Source organism: Schistocerca serialis, chromosome 1 (genome assembly GCF_023864345.2).
Source record: "Schistocerca serialis cubense isolate TAMUIC-IGC-003099 chromosome 1, iqSchSeri2.2, whole genome shotgun sequence".
Classification (NCBI taxonomy): Eukaryota; Metazoa; Arthropoda; class Insecta; order Orthoptera; family Acrididae; genus Schistocerca; species Schistocerca serialis.
The window spans coordinates 1,156,861,019-1,156,879,726 of NC_064638.1; positions in this window are offsets into that span (position 1 = coordinate 1,156,861,019).

An 18,708-nucleotide genomic window follows, 5' to 3' on the forward strand; every position below is an offset into this window, starting at 1 on the left:
TCTGGCTGCGCTAAGAGGGCCGAACTGTAGACTGATCTTGGCTCATGAAAGGAAATTAGAGAGATGGAACAGGCTTACCTCGGTTTTAGAAACATTTGGTCTCAGTCGCCATGTCTCAAAATACTCATAAAGTTTAGTAAGGCTGTGCGTTAGGTGTTCTTCACATTCAGAAAGGTCTCCACTCTGATATGAAATTGCCAGGTCATCTGCATATTGAAATTTTCGGCAGGTCAAATTCTGGCCCGCATCTCGTGGTCGTGCGGTAGCGTTCTCGCTTCCCACGCCCGGGTTCCCGGGTTCGATTCCCGGCGGGGTCAGGGATTTTCTCTGCCTCGTGATGGCTGGGTGTTGTGTGATGTCCTTAGGTTAGTTAGGTTTAAGTAGTTCTAAGTTCTAGGGGACTGATGACCATAGATGTTAAGTCCCATAGTGCTCAGAGCCATTCAGGTCAAATTCGGCAGGTCAGCTGTGCAGAGGTTGAATAACACTGGAACAAGAACGGAGCCCTGAAGTAATCCGTTATTGAGTACATGCCATCTGCTTTTCTCTTCCTCTTGATGTACTTTAAACCGCCTATTGCTTAACATGTTACTTAAGAGTTGCCTAGAGTTTTGCAAGGTACTGCAATGTGGTATGAGGTCACTCGGTTGATTACCGTTTTCTTCCCGTTTCGAAGTGATGAACCCATGTGTCAGCGCCTGTGACGATGTTCGACAAGAAATTGTCACGATCAGCCTCGTTGTGAGCAAGCAGTTCCACACAGATAGTCCATCGTTGCTCTTCTGTGTGGCGGCGAGGAACCTAGCGGGCACGTACCTTTGAGTACCCCAACTGATGGACGAGCGTGTCACGACTACCAACAGAGACGTTCAACTGTGCAATGAGGAATTTGACTGCGATCCATCAAACACCTCCAATGAGAGTGTCCATACGTTCCAACTTTGCAACAGTCAGAGCTAACTGCAACCAGCCGGCAAGTGGCAGATTGGACAGGTCTGCGAGACCTTGTTGCGATAATGACAAGCGCCTCACCCAACGACTCACAGTGCTTTTGTTAACTGCCAGGACTCCGTAGGCATTTTACAAGCTCCTAGGAGTACCTGCGATGCTGTGGTTTTCCGCCACAACAAACTCAATAACAGCTCTCTGTTTGGAACGCTGTCCCGTTACAGACACCGTTTTGAGAGCTACATACAGGGTGGAGAAAAATTGTCACAAATTTTAACCCTGAATAGCTGATGCCTGTAGGAACCAAAATTACTAATGTTGAATAGGTCGATAACGCAACATTTTTAAACTACGGAAACGGCGCCACGCGCTCCGATTGGCCGTGGGATTTCCCTGTTGCCGTTCGTCGGTTGATAGGCAGCGCTACGGTTGTCAGTTCACACATACAAACGTCCGTGCCGGCAGGTGTGGCCGAGCGGTTCTAGGCGCTTCAGTCTGGAACCGCGCGACCGCTACGGTCACAGGTTGGATTCCTGCCTCGGGCATGTATGTGTGTTAAGTCCTTAGGTTAGTTAGGTTTAAGTAGTTCTAAGTTCCAGGAGACTGATGACCTCAGATATTAAGTTCCATAGTGCTCAGAGCCATTTGAACCGTTTGAACAAACGTCCTTCGCCCCGTCACTGGCCCAACGTGATACGTACGTGTGTCGAATAGGTCTTGCTGTTTGTCTCCACTTCACGTCAGAGGCATTCGCACATAGGCTTCGCTTCGGAGCACACCCACGTCACCTGCGATTTAGTCTTAGAGTAAGCATGGCGGCACAGTATTCGTTTGAAGAACAACGAGATATGGCTTTTGTTTATGGGCTAGCCAACGGTAATGTGCATGAAGCTCGACGGATATATGGGGAACGGCACCCAGCAAGACGCCACCCACACCCGCAAACGTTTACAGCAGTTCACCGGCGACTTGGCGAAACAGGGTCGTTAGCGGGATATCATGGTGATGCTGGAAGAGCTCGAACACGGCAGGATGCTGCATTTGAAGAAACTGCTCTCGAACGATTCGAGGAAGCACCTACGATAAGTACTCGAGCGGTTGGACTCGACATGGGGGTCATTCATCGATTAGTCTGGGAGGTTTTGAGGTATGACGGCCAGCATCCACTCAGTTTCCACCCTGTCGAAGACCTAAATCCTGTGGCGGACTACGAACACAAGCAAGGGTTTTGCTGGTGGTTTGTGCAACGTGTTGCACGAGATCCCCACATGCCCACGATTTTGTTGTTTACTGACGAGTGCACCTTCCATTGGGATGACCATTACAATACTCGAAACATTTATTACTGGCAAGGGGAAATCCTCACGTGACGTACATCCACGGACACCGGGAATGATTTTCGCTCAACATTTCGGCAGGCATTGTGGGTGACTCTCTGATTGGGCTAGTCCATCTACTTCCTCGACTTACTGCGACTAATTACCTTCACTTTTTGCAAGAAACTCTACCCGGCCTGCTGGAAGATGTTTCGCTGGACATATGGCTATGCTTATGGTTGCAGCATGATGGGGCACCCGCACATAACAGCCGCACTGTGCGTTGGTAATAAAATGAGCTCTTCAACGGCCGGGTAATTGGCAGAGGTGCTCGTAGGACAGGGCTCCTGCGGTCACCAGACCTCACGCCACCGGCCTTTTTTCCTGTGGGGATTCTTCAAAGTTCTGGGTCATCCAGCTGGACGCGAACCACCTAGAAACGAAGAGGAATTAATGGATCGCATTCAACAAGCCGCCGATCATGTCAGGGCAATGCCAGGAATCTTTGACAGAGTTTGGCAAAACACCGTTCGACGTTACCAAGCTTGTGTCGCATCACAGGGTCGCCAGTTCGAGTACCTGATTTAAGTAAACAGTGTCATACCTACAAAAAGGGCCCTTTTCAGGGCCGACATAATTTGTAAAAGACTTTCTGTAGACGAACAAACAGCTGTTGACGGGTTTGTTCTCGGTACGTCTTCTCATGAAACTACAATGGATCTGTCGGGACCCCAGGGGTTCGCTCGCCCCCAGAGGGGAAGGCCGGCGCGCTAACACCGAGCGTGCCTTAGATACATGGAGATCTCCGGCAGGCAAAGCATTCGCGGTCATGCGTTGCCCAGAGCATGCTGCAACAGGGCAATCCCGCGGCCAATCGGAAAGCGTGGCGCCAAGCTTCTGTAGATTAAAAACTGTGAGTTGTCGACCTACACAACATTAGTAACTTTGGTACCTAATGGCATCAGCTATCCAGGGTTAAAATCTCGTGACAATTTTTCTCCACCCTGTATAGCGCCGCCACCTATCGGAAATTCATGAAACTATAGACGCTGAAGCGGGAATGCTCCACCCTGTTCTACAACAAATTCTGCATTTTTTCAAGCGAAACTGCCCGAGAAAAAAATGTGTTGCCTTAATTATTGAATGCACCTCGTAATTTTGATGGCGTTGGAACAGCAACCAGCCACAAATTTACTTTCAATTCCTTTATTCAAAGGGTACCGTTACCGGTTCCGAATCGTTGTGATTCATCCTCAGACGGTTTACACGCTTTCTTTATGACATGTGGTGTGTTTTTTACAGATTAATTGTCCTAAAATATAAATAATACATCATTATTAACACGCCACACACAGATAGTTGCGTTACAGGTTTTCGTTGCATGTGACTTACGTGAAATGTCGGTTTGGAGTGTTTGTTTTCGTAACATTCGTCCAACAGATGTGAATACATTCCCACTGTATTCTTATTGTTGCACACGTACATTTTTCTCACTGAACACTTTAAATTTGTTACTGAGAAGATTTCTACCACTCACCACATGTTTTGATAAATACAAAAAAATGGTTCAAATGGCTCTGAGCACTGTGGGACTTAACTGCTACGGTCATCAGTCCCCTAGAACTTAAACTACTTAAACCTAACTAACCTAAGGACAGCACACAACACCCAGCCATCATGAGGCAGAGAAAATCCCTGACCCCGCCTGGAATCGAACCTGGGAAGCCGGGCGTGGGAAGCGAGAACGCTACCGCACGACCACGAGATGCGGGCTGATAAATACAAAGCCGGCCGGAGTGGCCGAGGGGTTCTAGGCGCTACAGTCTGGAATCCTGCCTCGGGCATAGATGTGTGTGATGTCCTTAGGTTAGTTAGGTTTAAGTAGTTCTACGTTCTAGGGGACTGATGACCTCAGAAGTTAAGTCCCATAGTGCTCAGAGCCATTTGAACCATTTTTTTTAATACTTACAAAGAGCTTACAAACATATGAGCATCAAAGATGCTATGATATATCGTAATATTTGACGATGATGTCCTATGTGTGGGGCGTGTTTATAATTATGTGTTATTTATATTTTAGGGCAATAAATGTGTAAAAAACACACCACATGTCATAAAGAAAGCGTGTAAACGGTCTGAGAATGAATCACAACGGTTCGAAACCGATAACGGTACCCTTTGAATAAAGGAACTGAAAGTAAATTTGTGGCTGGTTGCTGTCCCAACACCATCAACATTTGTCTTCAAGCAACAGCCACGGTCTCCATCATGTCATCATATGACAAAATTGCACCTCGTAATTTGTTTCTTACTTTCAGACAATCACTTTACAAAACTTTTGACCAATTTTGTATCAAAATTTCTTGTTATTGGGAACTAAATAGATGCGTGGACGCGTTACTTACAAGGAAATTAATGTGACGCTGATAACAGAGTGACGTTACTCCGACCTTGGATGAGATGGCGCCTGCTACGCTGTACAGCTGAGCCCGCGCTGCTTAAACAGAATGGAAGAGCGAGCGATAAATAGTCGTGGATAAGAGCGACGAAGCTGCGCCTGCAATAACACTCAGCCCCGCTCTCGGATCGCGCCCGGTACAAAGGCGAGGTCAACAAGCCTCCATCGTTGTGCCGGGGAAGCGGCGATACAGGCGCGTCATTATTTTTGCGCTTCTCCGCAGCCGAATGCGAAGCTCTTCGCGGCGTTGTCGGCGACAGGCCGAGTGGTCGCGTTCAACGCGCCGTCGCATCGTCTGGCGAGCAGAGCGAATCAGACGGGTCGGTTCGCGTGCTCCGCGTGTCTAAACGCGGAAAAAGCGAGGGGTTGGAAAAAAACGGTAGGCTCCGGCAGCTGAGCAGGCTCCTCAGGGGAGGAAGGAAGCGGGCGCTGCGTGTTGAGTCGGGTCGCGGACCTGCGGAATGAAATGGTTCGGCTCTGTGGTGCGCGCCCGCGGCGTCCTTGTTTTTATCTCGGAACGGGTCGGCTGCGCTTTTTTTTTTTTTTTGTCTCGCCAGTCCCCTCGACGAATTGTCCCGCTGCTCGCTATTCTTTGTCGCGCGGTCGATCCGGGTTGGCACTCGACCCAGCTGGCTACATTTCACGTTTCGTCGGCTGCACCGACTCAGCGCCGCCCGGCGCAGGCGAATTTACGTTGCGCTTTCCCCGCAGGGCTCTGTTTCGGGACCGGTCGTATCCGACATTTTCATTTTCTTAATGCTTCCTGGATTTTTTTTCCTTCTTTTTTGGGCATTTGTGGGCAAAGTAAATGACCGTTGTCGAACTGTGGTCTTCTGGATGTGCGTTTGGCCGTTAACGACCCAAAATTTTCCGCTGCTTCAAACCTCAACTACATCCACAAGGAACCTCCATCGGAATGATGGTGTGTAACCCTTGCATTAGTAGCCGAACTGCTGTAACATTTTACACGCTCAGTTGTTCAGACATCTCTTAAACATTATCAGGCGAAGACGACAAGCGATTTTATTTATTTCTAAGACTTTCATCAACTTCTACATCTACATCTACATGGATTCTACACAAATCACAGTTAACTGCCTGGCAGAGAATTCATCGAACCACCTCCACAATAATTCTCTATTATTCCAAGCTCGAACAGCGCACGGAAAAATCGAACATCTTTATCTTACTGTGAGAGTTCTGATTTCCTTTATCTTATTATGATTCTCGGTTTTTCCCTCTGTAGGTCAGCATCAACAAAATATTTTCTCTTTCGGAGGAGAAAGTTGGTGATTGAAATTTCGTCAGAAGATTCTGCCGCAGCGAAAAACGCCTTTGTATTAATGAAACTCATCCCAAATCCTGTATCATGTTCGTGACACTCTCTTCCCTATTTCGCGATAATGCAAAACGTGATGCTCTTCTTTGGGCTTTCTCGATTTATTCAGTTAATCCTATCTCATAAAGTTATAAGACCGCGCAGCAGTACTCCAAAAGAGGACGGACAAGCGTAGTGCAGGTGGTCTCCTTAGTAGATCTGTTAACATTTGTAAGTGTTCTACCAGTAAAAACAGTAATTACTAGGTACTTAGTTGAATTTACCCTTTGCTTTTCGTTATTTATATAAAAGGTTTAGGAGAGAATTTGAGCAGCCGTCTTAGGTTTTTTGTAGATGACGCTGTCGTTTATCGTACAGTAAAGTCATCAGAAGATCAAAACAAATTGTAAAACCATTTCGAATAGATATCTGTATGGTGCGATTATTGGCAGATTTGCCTGATTTATCCTGTAAATGAAGTTAAATGGATTCCTCTCAGCACTCGTGTGGATGAGCTTACACTTTTCTATTTAGGTTCAACTGCCAATTTTCGCACCATACAGATATCTTTTCGAAATGGTTTTACAATTTGGTTTGATCTTCTGATGACTTAACTAGACGATAAACGACAGTGTCATCTGCAAAGAATCTAAGACGGCTGCTCAAATTCTCTCCTAAATCGTTTATATAAATAACGAACAGCAAAGGGTGTGTAACACAACCTCTGGGAACGCCAGAAATCACTTCTGTTTCACTCGATACATTTCCGTAAATCATTACGAACTGTGACCTCTCTGACAGGAAATCACGAATCCAGTCACATAACTGAGACGATATTCCATAAGCACGCAATTTCACTACAAGCCGCTTGTATGGTACAGTGTCAAAATCTCCTGGAAATCTAGAAATAGGGAATAAATGTGAGATCCCTTGTCAATAGCACATAACATCTCGTTTTAGTAAACAGCTAGTTGTATTTCTAAATCAATGTTGACTGTGTGTCAATAGACAGTTCTCTTCGATCTTCGTAGAACCATGGTTGAAATTGGAGGACAGTGAGACGTCAGCTGGTATAAATTTATATTAAAAATGTAGAAATTCCTCTAGCTGTATTTAAGGTGTCGATTTTATTCTGGCAACGAGTTTCAACGTTGTACAACGTCATCTTCACGCCCTATAAAATATATTTTTATTGAATTCGCCCATTATGTAATATGTTTATAAAACATCTGTTTACATAATAACTCATAGTTTACTGATGTCACATTCGTTGTTGTATATATGGTATATTTTATAGGGCCTGAAGATGACGTTGTTACAACGTTGAAACTAGTTGCCAAAATAAAATCTACACCTTACATACAGCTGCAGGAATTTCTTCATTTTTAATATAAAGTTCTCTTCGAGATAATTCATAATGTTTGAACACAACGTATGTTCCAAAATCCTGCTGCATATCGAAGTTAATTATATGGGCTTGTAATTTAGTTTATTACTCCTAGTACTTTTCATTAATATTGGCGTGACCTATGCAACTTTCCAATATGGATCTTACATCACGCGAGCGGTTATAATTTTATATGACTGTAAAGTATGGAGCTATTGTGTCTGCATACTCTGAAAGGAACCTAATTAAGATACAGTCTGGACTGGAATACTTGCTTTTATTAAGCGATTTAAGCTGTGTTAGAACTCCGAGGATATCTACTTTTTTTTTAATTTTATAAAATCTTTTAATCCTCTCGTTCTCGATCACGGGGCAGAAGAAGTTACTTTTGATTCAAAATAATATATGACGGACGATACAAGGTGGACACAAAAAAAAGGCCATCACAGGCAAAGAGGGCCTTCCTGTCCGAGAGTGGGCTACTGGTATCAAACACGTGTCTTAATTTGAGGAAGAAATTTCTGGGAATGTGCGTTTGGAGCACAGTGTTGTATGGCAGTAAATCATGGATAGTGGGAAAACTGGAATAGAAGACAACTGAAGCCGCAGAAGAATGTTGAAAATTAAGTGGACTGAGAAGATGAGGGATGAGGAGTTCCTCTGCAGAATCGGCAAAGAAAGGGCAACACTGACAGGAAGAAAGGATACGATGATAGGACGTGTGTTACGACATCAGGGAAACACAACCTCCATGGTTCATGAGAGAGCTGCAGAATGTAAAGACTGCAGGGAAACACAGACTGGAATACATTCAATAACATAATTGAGGGCTTTGGGTGCAAATGCTATTCAGGGGTGAAGAAGTTCGCACGGGAGAGTAATTTTTGGCAGGCTGCCACACATTTAACAAATCTTTATATGAATATTAACTGCGAAGTGCTATTCTGATATTAATCTTTTTCTTGAAGCTTTGCTCTTTTAATCTGCCTTATAGCGACCTACTACACTACTTGCCATTAAAATTGCTACACCAAGAAGAAATGCAGATGATGAACAGGTATTCATTGGACAAATGTATTATACTAGAACTGACATGTGATTACATTTTCACGCAATTTGGGTGCATAGATCCTGAGAAATCGGCACCCAGATCAACCACCTCTGGCCGTAATAAGGGCCTTGAAACGCCTGGGCATTGAGTCAAACAGAGCTTGGATGGTGTGTACAGGTACAGCTGCCCATGCAGCTTCAACACGATACCACAGTTCATCAAGAGTAGTGACTGGCGTATTGTGACGAGCCAGTTGCTCGGCCACCATTGACCAGACGTTTTCAATTGGTGAGATATCTGGAGAATATCCTGGCCAGGGCAGCAGTCGAACATTTTCTGTATCGAAAAAGGCCCGTACAGGACCTGCAACACGTGGTCGTGCATTATACTGCTGAAATGTAGGGTTTCGCAGGGATCGAATGAAGGGTAGAGCCACGGGTCGTAAAACACCTGAAATGTAACGTCCAATCTTCAATGTGCCGTCAATGCGAGCAAGACGTGAGCGAGACGTGTAACCAATGGTACCCCATACCATCACGCCGGATGATACGCCAGTATGGCGATGAGGAATACACGCTTGCAATGTGCGCTCGCCGCGATGTAGCCAAACACGGATGCGACCATCATGATGCTGTAAACAGAACCTGGATTCATCCGAAAAAATGACGTTTTGCCATTCGTGCAACCAGGATCGTCGTTGAGTACACCATCGCAGACGCTCCTGTCTGTGATGCAGCGTCAAGGGTAACCGCAGCCATGGTCTCCGAGCTGATAGTCCATGCTGCTGCAAACGTCGTCGAACTGTTCGTGCAGTTGGTTGTTGTCTTGCAAACGTCGCCATCTATTGATTCAGGGATCGAGACGTGGCTGCACGATCCGTTACAGCCATGCGGATAAGATGCCTGTCATCTCGACTGCTAGTGATACGAGGACGTTGGGATCAAGCACGGCGTTCCGTATTACCCTCCTGAACCCACCGATTCCATATTCTGCTAACAGTCATTGGATCTCGACCGACGCGAGCAGCAATGACGCGATACGATAAACCGCAATCGCGATAGGCTACAATCCGACCTTTATCAAAGTCGGAAACGTGATGGTACGCATTTCTCCTCCTTACACGAGGCATCACAACAACGTTTCACCAGGAAACGCCGCTCAACTGCTGTTTGTGTATGAGAAATCGGTTGGAAACTTTTCTCATGTCAGCACGTTGTAGGTGTCGCCACCGGCGCCAACCTTGTGTGAATGCTCTGAAAAGCTTATCATTTGCATATCACAACATCTTCTTCTTGCCGGTTAAATTTCACGTCTGTAGCACGTCATCGTCGTGGTGTAGCAATTTTAGTAGCCAGTAGTGTAAAATGGTTTACTCTCAGTTATTGAAAGACACTTAAGTGAAAAAAGTTCCTTTCATCTGTACCATGCTGGCCGTTTTCCCGGCTTGAATGCCATCGAGCGTGGGTGTGTAGCGTCCAACAAGCATACAGCAGCTGTCAACCGTACTGATGGAGGAATGGAACACATTACCACAAAAATCTTTACCAACATTGTGACCAGCATTAGAGCACGTTGCAGAGCATGCATTCGTATCGGTAGTGATCACACACGCTATTAAGAACCATGTCGCGCGTTTTTTTAATGTCCAGGGGACCATTGTAAATCGCGGTGACTTCGTTGTGATTATTGTCTCTGAATAAAAGTGTCATTCGGTTCGTCTCATTGTGTACATCGTTCAGTTAGTTTCGGTGCCAGATTGTAGCAGCTCTTTCTATGTATGGTCCAAGTTTCGTGATCTACGCATTCAAACCTTATCCGAAATTTACTTTTGTCCTTAAGCTTTGCAAGCTAGTGTCTTAAAACACTTTCTGCCCTGTGATATGTACCTGCAACGCAAAGAAGCTGAGGTGGCCTTACTGCTGATATGTCAACTTCAAATTTTCATTCACTATTTCAGTGACGCCGTAGCAACTTTTCGCGAAGCAATAAGGTTCAAGCGCCCTAGTGCTACGAAAAATGTTGGGTCTCTAAAGAAAATGTCTGCCATATACATCAATTATTTCTGTGCCTCGTAGGTGCTCAGTTATTTTATCACAGTATGTGAGCTACAGAACATTCCTGATGTTAATAAATTGCACTTCTGTGACCGCCGATTGCGGAACAATAGCTGTTATATTCGGGAGCGCGTTATTTGCCACGGACAATTGAATGTTGACAAAGGAAAGGCAATAAATCGTTACAATAGTTCAGTGACTCAATGTAAATTAATTACCTCACATTAATTACATTCCACCTTATTAACGGTTCCATATAATCGGTAGCTGGCTGTAGTTATGACCCTGACTAATAGTAAGGCCGCACTGGAAGCTGCAGTGGCTTCCATTCGATGGCTTGTCTCCATCATTTGACAGTCAGGTTCTCTACAGACCCCTCCACGCACCGCTGATCGTTGCGTCTTTGCGTAATGCCAAGTGCCTTGCCATGGCCTGCGGCGATTAGTTGAGTTCATCCACAGAAGAGTTTGCACTGCTTATAGTAGCATATTTTACACTTGCTTGTTTTCTCTCTTGTATTCAAGGCATTCTAAAAGTTCTGCTACTGCATAGCAGCAGGTGATCTAGGAAGAATGACCGCAACTTTTTACTGAAAGTTAGAAGGGGAAATTTTGTTGTCTTATATCGAAGGCTATTGTAAATTTGTGTCGCATTACTTCTATTGGAAGTTTTAAAACAGAACGGATATGGATTTTTGTCCAGTCATGCATACAGAGGTTCTGATTGACGTATACTGAAGACAGATCAGCATGACTAGAATATGGACAAGTAAGCGAACGTTCGCTTTAATATAGCTAACTTAGGAAGTATGGGAGTGAAACATTGATGATAAACAATTTAGACCAGAAGAGAATAGAAGCTTTTGAAACTTGGTGCTACGGAAGAGTGCTGAAGATTAAATGGGTAGATGATGTAAGTAATGAGGAGGTACTGAACAGAATTGGGGAGAAATTTGTGGCACAACCTGACTAGAAAAAGGGATCGGATAGTAGGACACATTTTGCGACTTCAAGGCATCACTAATTTAGTACTGGAGGGAAGTCTGGGAGGAGGGGGAGGGGGTGGGTAAAAGAGATGAATACAGAAGAATGTAGGTTGCAGTAGTTACTCAGTGACGAAGAGGCTTGCACAGGATAAAGTAGCATGGAAAGCTGCATGAAACTAGTCTTCGGAATGAAGACCGCAACAAACAACAGGAATTTTGCGCCCATCCACTTTCGTAAAATGTGTGGTCTACAAGACAGATACAGCCAGTAGCTGCCGCTGCAGGCGCACGTTATGTTTCGTGTGATTCACCACCTCGATTCTAAGTGCGTCCCAGCCATGATGTCAATCACAACTTGCTTAACAATGAGAAACACGTCCCATATGAGGTCGGCTCAAGGGGCGGAAAAACCTGGAAGGGGCTTTTATTCCTAGTTGGATGTGAGTTGTATGACGATTATGATGGCTGTGTAGTTCAGTGACTTTGGAGACTTTCAGCACCACTTCGACCTTCGTAGACAGTGTCAGTCGCAAATTTAATTAAAGGAATTCACAAATAATTTAGTTGGTGTTTTGAACTCGCATGCACGAAAACAAGAAAGGATCGAGGCACAAAGAAAATGGCTCTGAGCACTATGGGACTTAACGTCTATGGTCATCAGCCCCCTAAAATTTAGAACTACTTGAACCTAACTAACCTAAGGACATCACACAACACCCAGTCATCATGAGGCAGAGAAAATCCCTGACCCCGCCGGGAACCGAACCCGGGAACCCGGGCGTGGGAAGCGAGAACGCTACCGCACGACCACGAGCTGCGGACGAGGCACAAAGGAATTAATGGCATTAGCTGCCACTTCGCATCGATTTAAATCAATGGGGAAAGTTGAAAAACTATGCCAGAGCAGGGTTCGAACCCAGGTCTCTACTGCACGGACTACCCTCGCAAGCTTCCCGTCAGACGCAAACTCTCAACTTATCCACATACTAGCAATGTATTGCCTCTTGTCAGTTATCCCCATTACTCGCGGCATTTCGCCGATTCCCTTAAGAGTTTTAGTATGTTTTACATGTGTACTGGAGTGATCAATTGATTGTCCTCACCCTTAACGATATATGTGTAGTCTGTTCTTAAGGCATGTCCGAAAGAGCAGACATCACATACATACAACACAATAAGTTAAGAGCTGTCACTGCGTGCCCAATACAAGTCCTACGCCTCTATTGAAATACTGTACATCTTGATTGTTACGGTACTTATTTTAGATCAAGTACCCAGTCTCTGTTGGTTGCCTATCTAGCCGCTTCCAGGAGCAGCAGAAATTTGATTATCAGCATTTATCACACAATCATCAACCGAATTTAAAACTTTAATATGCTGTTATTTTTGCCTATCTAGCCGCTTCCAGGGCAACAGAAATTTGATTACCAGCATTTATCACTCAATCATCAACCAAATTTAAAACTTTAATATGCTGTTTTTTTTTTTTTTCATTAAGAGGTATAATCTTACGTGAAAAGTTTAACATAGAAAGCTAGGTATTAAAGTTAGAAACTGTATACATGTCAAGACGCGACGCAACTCAAGGCGCGTAAATTACCCAAACTACACTCCTGGAAATGGAAAAAAGAACACATTGACACCGGTGTGTCAGACCCACCATACTTGCTCCGGACACTGCGAGAGGGCTGTACAAGCAATGATCACACGCACGGCACAGCGGACGCACCAGGAACCGCGGTGTTGGCCGTCGAATGGCGCTAGCTGCGCAGCGTTTGTGCACCGCCGCCGTCAGTGTCAGCCAGTTTGCCGTGGCATACGGAGCTCCATCGCAGTCTTTAACACTGGTAGCATGCCGCGACAGCGTGGACGTGAACCGTATGTGCAGTTGACGGACTTTGAGCGAGGGCGTATAGTGGGCATGCGGGAGGCCGGGTGACCGTACCGCCGAATTGCTCAACACGTGGGGCGTGAGGTCTCCACAGTACATCGATGTTGTCGCCAGTGGTCGGCGGAAGGTGCACGTGCCCGTCGACCTGGGACCGGACCGCAGCGACGCACGGATGCACGCCAAGACCGTAGGATCCTACGCAGTGCCGTAGGGGACCGCACCGCCACTTCCCAGCAAATTAGGGACACTGTTGCTCCTGGGGTATCGGCGAGGACCATTCGCAACCGTCTCCATGAAGCTGGGCTACGGTCCCGCACACCGTTAGGCCGTCTTCCGCTCACGCCCCAACATCGTGCAGCCCGCCTCCAGTGGTGTCGCGACAGGCGTGAATGGAGGGACGAATGGAGACGTGTCGTCTTCAGCGATGAGAGTCGCTTCTGCCTTGGTGCCAATGATGGTCGTATGCGTGTTTGGCGCCGTGCAGGTGAGCGCCACAATCAGGGCTGCATACGACCGAGGCACACAGGGCCAACACCCGGCATCATGGTGTGGGGAGCGATCTCCTACACTGGCCGTACACCACTGGTGATCGTCGAGGGGACACTGAATAGTGCACGGTACATCCAAACCGTCATCGAACCCATCGTTCTACCATTCCTAGACCGGCAAGGGAACTTGCTGTTCCAACAGGACAATGCACGTCCGCATGTATCCCGTGCCACCCAACGTGCTCTAGAAGGTGTAAGTCAACTACCCTGGCCAGCAAGATCTCCGGATCTGTCCCCCATTGAGCATGTTTGGGACTGGATGAAGCGTCGTCTCACGCGGTCTGCACGTCCAGCACGAACGCTGGTCCAACTGAGGCGCCAGGTGGAAATGGCATGACAGGCCGTTCCACAGGACTACATCCAGCATCTCTACGATCGTCTCCATGGGAGAATAGCAGCCTGCATTGCTGCGAAAGGTGGATATACACTGTACTAGTGCCGACATTGTGCATGCTCTGTTGCCTGTGTCTATGTGCCTGTGGTTCTGTCAGTGTGATCATGTGATGTATCTGACCCCAGGAATGTGTCAATAAAGTTTCCCCTTCCTGGGACAATGAATTCACGGTGTTCTTATTTCAATTTCCAGGAGTGTATATGTTTACGCAAGGTACCTCCAACAGATTTTACACATAATTTCAAAGACCTTCGAAACATTTCATCTCTCATACTACCCACAATACGATGAAAGTAAAAAAGTCGATCATGTAGGCTAGGAGAGTATTCTTACTAGAAAGAGCAGATAAGCAGTTGTTAGCATCCCACTTAGTAAATGAATGACTTCATTTACTTCCGGTACGATTGACGTGGAAGAATTATGGGCAAATTTTAAACACATTGTAAATCACACATTGGACGAGTATGTGCCGAAAAAGTGGGTTACGGACGGAAAAGACCTACCGCGGTTTAACAGCGCAATTCGGAGAATGCTCAGGAAGCAAAGACAGTTGCACTCGCGGTACAAGAAAGATCGGGAGAATGAGGACAGGCAAAAGTTAGTAGAGATTCGTGCTGCTGTAAAAAGAGCTATGCGCGAAGCATACAACCACTACCACCGTCAAACCTTAGCAAAAGATCTTGCTGAAAACCCAAGGAAATTCTGGTCTCACTAAAATCGGTAAGCGGGTCGAAGGCTTCCACCCGGTCACTCACTGATCAGTCTGGCCTGGCGAGGGAAGACAACAAAACGAAAGCTGAAATTTTAAATTTAGTATTTGAGAAATCTTTCACGCAGGAGGATCGTACAAACATACCACCGTTTGAGTCTCGTACAGATTCCCGTATGGAGGATATAGTGATAGACATCCCTGGGGTTGTGAAGCAGCTGAATGGGTTGAAAATAAATAAATCGCCAGGTCCTGATGGGATTCCAATTCGGTTTTATAGAGAGTACTCTACTGCATTGGCTCCTTACTTAGCTTGCATTTATCGCGAATCTCTTGCCGAGCAATTGGAAAAAAGCGCAGGTGACGCCTGTATATAAGAAGGGTAGAAGGACGGATCCTCAAAATTACAGACCAATATCCTTAACATCGGTCTGTTGCAGTATTCTCGAACATATTCTCAGTTCGAATATAATGAATTTCCTTGAGACAGAGAAGTTGCTGTCCACGAATAAGCACTGCTTTAGAAAACATCGCTCCTGCGAAACACAATTCGCCCTTTTTCCACATGATATCTTGCGAACCATGGGTGAAGAGTATCAGACGGATGCCATATTCCTTGACTTCCGGTGCTCCACTGCAGTCTCCTAACTAAGGTACGAGCATATGGGATTGGTTCCCAAATATGTGAGTGGCTCGAAGACTTCTTAAGTAATAGAACCCAGTACGTTGTCCTCGATGGTGAGTGTTCATCGGAGGTGAGGGTATCATCAAGAGTGCCCCAGGGAAGTGTGGTAGGTCCGCTGTTGCTTTCTATCTACATAAATGATCTTTTGTATAGGGTGAATAGCAATGTGCGGCTGTTTGCTGATGATGCTGTGGCGTACGGGAAGGTGTCGTCATTGAGTGACTGTAGGAGGATACAAGATGACTTGGACAGGATTTGTGATTGGTGTAAGGAATGGCAGCTAACTCTAAATATAGATAAATGTAAATTAATGCAGATGAATAGGAAAAATAATCCTGTAATGTTTGAATACTCCAGTAGCAGTGTAGCGCTTGACACAGTCAGGTCGATTAAATATTTGGGCGTAACATTGCAGAGCGATATGAAGTGGGACAAGCACGTAATGGCAGTTGTGGGGAACGCGGATAGTCGTCTTCGGCTCATTGGTAGAATTTTGGGAAGATGTGGTTCATCTGTAAAGGAGACCGCTTATAAAACACTAATACGGCCTATTCTTGAGTACTGCTTGAGCGTTTGGGATCCCTATCAGGTCGAATTGAGGGAGGACATAGAAGCAATTCAGAGCCGGGCTGCTAGATTTGTTACTGGTAGGTTTGATCATCACGCGAGTGTTACGGAAATGCGTCAGGAACTCGGGTGGGAGTCTCTAGAAGAAAGGAGGCGTTCTTTTCGTGAATCGCTACTGAGGAAATTGAGAGAACCAGCATTTGAGGCAGAACTTATCCCATCGTTCAGTAAGAAATTTGTTTTCAACTCCGACCAATCTGGGTCTGAAGAGAAAATGTATATAAAAGGAACCTTGTATTTAGTGGTACTGAGCCAGTTGTATCAAGATCAACTACCATCAATGCCTTAACAGATACGTATAAAATTATGCAGACTATTGAACCGGATGCTAAATTGGCTGGTTATTTATTGTGTTGCGAGGTACTGTGTACGTGATCTTGCAAGAGCAGTAGGGGATATTTACGTCGCAGCCAGTGGGAAAATGGGCGTAAGAGAACTACAACTATGGTGTGATTAGCGCTTTTGGCCAATACCTGGTCAAAATAACATCCTTTCGCTTGATTCCTGATCTGCAAATAGAACCAAAATGCTTCAGAGCAAACTATCACTCCTGAAAAGTGTATGACATTGCAGTTCATACCAGCTGGAAACATGGGGCAAATTCAGCCACTGGATGTTCGATTTTTCCGTGCGTGTAAAACATATTATCTCACTAGCTGCAGCTGTGCCTTGAAGGATAGCCAGTTTCACGATAAGCTCCACGAAAGACTGTTTCGCATTCTGTTGCATGCCGCCACACTCCATCAATTCTCATCACCCCGTTAAACGAATATGGTTGTATGTAGATGTAGATGTATATGCATTCTCTACGAGTCGATACCCAGCTGTACGTCCCGCACAACTTGTAACTCCCAAGGAGCTCCCCCTTGACCTTCATGGTGCGAATCTTTGTGATCACTGTGACGCGCCATTTTTCATTCGGTGCCCATGCTGAAAGTTAATGATTTGTTTTGAGTATTTCTTGAATGTCGATGATGTCCATTTTCTGAATTGTAATACACACGTCCCATAGAAGTTTATCTCTGCACCCCTCGGACACTCATTTTCCGTCGCCATCCTGGTGCACATGGAGAGTCGTTACCAGCTAATATTTCTCCTGTTATAATTGTTAACGCAACACTTCAAAATGAGCCTTACTAAAGATAGAACTTCAGACCTCGTACTCGATGGGTTCCTTTTTAGACCTTCGTCGTAGCGTTAGGCCAAGTTTTCAATACTCTCGTCATAAAAGGCAACCGCGTATGATTTAGCTCAATCCTCTATGCTGGTCTGTGGATCGTTGTCTATACCAAAGTGCTATCCTCATAGCCAGCGTTCATGTGTGCGAAGAGATGAAAATAAGGGGCAGCCAAGTCCGCGCTATATGGTGGGTGATCAAATATTTCCCCTCGAAAACGGTGCAGGAGCGTCTTCGTTGTATCTGCAGTGTGCGGCCGAGAATCATCATACAGAAGGATAGGCTTGACAGTTACGTTGAATGGTTCTAGGCGCTACAGTCTGGAGCCGAGCGACCGCTACGGTTTCAGGTTCGAGTCCTACCTCGGGCATGGATGTGTGATGTCCTTAGGTTAGTTAGGTTTAATTAGTTCTAAGTTCTAGGCGACTGATGACCTCAAAAGTTAAGTCGCATGATGCTCAGAGCCATTTGAACCAATGGAATGGTTAAGGATGCGATCCGAACCACGTTCCTTGGTGGAGGATGAACTGACTTCTCTTTATCATCTGATTCGGTGTCAAGCTCGTTGTAGACGTGCGTGTATCACGTCTCTCAAGGCCGAGGGTGGCAATGTTTTGGCAGTAAAGAAGGACTCATCGTACGCTCTACATCAATTTTACGTTGGGCTGTATGAGGTACCTGTTCCTATCGATATGTCGTCCGATTCGCTTCTTCGGACTCTGTATCGTAAACTTATATCTGCACATAATGGTAAGTTTTTAGATGTGTTTATGTCAGATCGCCCTCTAGTAAATCTATGGGGTTGGGTAGTCTGCCTAAAGAGTTTTATATGTGCTTTTGGCGTTTGTTGTTCACTACTTTTAAGTAGTAAATAAGCTACCCCGTGGTCTAGGGGTAGCGTCTTTGATTCATAATCAAAACGTCTTCGGTCCCGGGTTCGATCCCCGCCACTGTCTAAATTTTGATAAATAATCAGCATTGGCGGCCGAAGACTTCTGGCATAAGAAGTCAGCCTCATTCTGCCAACGGCCTTGTGAAAGAGGGCGGAGGAGCGGATAGAGGTTCAGGACACTCTCTTGTCCTAGGGGTGGGAAATTGGCCCTAAAGGCGGAAGAATCAGCAATGATCAACGACATGAGGATGCAGAAGGCATTAAAGAC